This window comes from Atractosteus spatula, chromosome 17, assembly GCF_055471065.1.
Source record: "Atractosteus spatula isolate fAtrSpa1 chromosome 17, fAtrSpa1.hap1, whole genome shotgun sequence".
NCBI lineage: Eukaryota > Metazoa > Chordata > Actinopteri > Semionotiformes > Lepisosteidae > Atractosteus > Atractosteus spatula.
Genome location: NC_142722.1, coordinates 8,690,856 through 8,692,444, shown reverse-complemented (window position 1 = coordinate 8,692,444; position 1,589 = coordinate 8,690,856). Strand labels below are relative to the sequence as shown.

At 39.1% G+C, this 1,589-nt stretch overlaps 1 pseudogene; it reads right to left on the bottom strand.

The window, feature by feature from the left end:
* Window positions 1-215: 215 nt before the first annotated feature.
* Window positions 216-316, bottom strand: LOC148819000 (U6 spliceosomal RNA; annotated as a pseudogene).
* Window positions 317-1,589: the final 1,273 nt, after the last annotated feature.

The following is a 1,589-nucleotide window of genomic DNA, read 5'->3' as shown; positions in this document are numbered from 1 at the left end:
CCCATGAGCTACAGTATTAGTTACATTCTTCATCCGTCACCTATGCATAAATTTATGTTATGCTGTTTCACCATTGTGACATTGCAAAATTGCCAGAAAATGTTACTGTTACTCAGTAAGTCTGTCAGTCCTTTTGTATTCATACATTATCTCTCCTACTGCTTATTTAAATGTAATTAAAATATGCTTGATTAATGTAATTGACAAGAAGTAATAAAGGTACTTTTCAAGAATGAAATAGTGATGTCATCCTTGCGCAGGGGCCATCTTCTCTGTATCATTCCAATTTATGTATATGTGCTGCCAAAGCAAGCACTATATCCAACACTGTATATATCCAATACCACACACATCCAACACTCCTCTGGACAATACCAGATAACTCAGATGGCATCCTGTACTTCCAGCAACCTTACTTGCTCCATATCGTGCAGAAACCATTTACATTGCTGTAACAGGAAAGAGACTGGGGGACCATTTCAGGGAACATGTCAGGGCTGTGAGGATAAAAGATCTCTGCAAGCCCATAGTTTCCTGTTTCACCTCTAACAGCCATTATCATTCTGAGCTCTCTGTCTGCATTTGCAGAAAGACATCCGAAACCAAAATTATCCTAAAACTAGGATCACACCTTCCATCTTCTCTCAACAACAGATTTGTTTCCTTCTAATCCTCTCTATTCATTTGCAGGTTTTGAATTCACCCCTCTCTTTACCTCTCTCGACTTCACACCACCTGGGTGTCAATACTGCTTCTCTCCTGCTCCTACCTCCTCTCCACTCCCGGCTTTTGTTCTCCCATGCTTTATCAACTGCCGGTTTTCCTCTCTCCCTAACAACTGGAGGAGGCTACACAGCCAAAACGTTGTGTTCTTTTCTTTTTTTTTCAGCATGGAATAAACCTTTACTTGTTCCTTTGCAAGAAATAGTGATCTCAAATATAATATTATGGCCAGTATTTGACTTTGTGAATGACTTTGTGTCTTCATTTTGATGTTAAGGAGCCTTAAACATATTCTGTGTGCTTCACTTTTAATAAAGTTTGCAAGGGAAAACCTTGGGATGAAGACAAACCCCCATATCATACACTTTGCTTCTATTTGCTTCATGCAAACACTGAAAGAGTCCTACAATAATTATGCATTGTGCCCTTGAGTTTATCAGGTTATCTTTTCAGTCGTTTGGTCAAATTCTAATTATCTGTAAATTTTCTTAATTTACTGTACATGCTGACATGACAGGTGTAAAGGGATGGTATACAGTAGTTAATATTTTAATGTTTGCCGTTAACTCGCCTAGCTAAGGAAATGACAATGTCTACCTCGCTTGCAAGGAATGAAATAGGGAGGCAGCTGCAAGGGTGAAACTGGGGTGAAGGTGATAGAAAAGGTGTGTGCAATTGGATGCAATTTAGCCTCCTGCAAGGTTTTGCTAAACAACCCTCTTAAGATCTCCAGGAAGTAGCCAAACTTTTTCCCCTTCTCCTTTCTAACAGTAGCCTTTTCTTTAAGCCTTATCATTGAAAGCTTTTCTTTTTCAGAACTGGCAAAAGTGTCCTTTTTGCAGCTTTTCCAGAAATGTAGTTTCCTG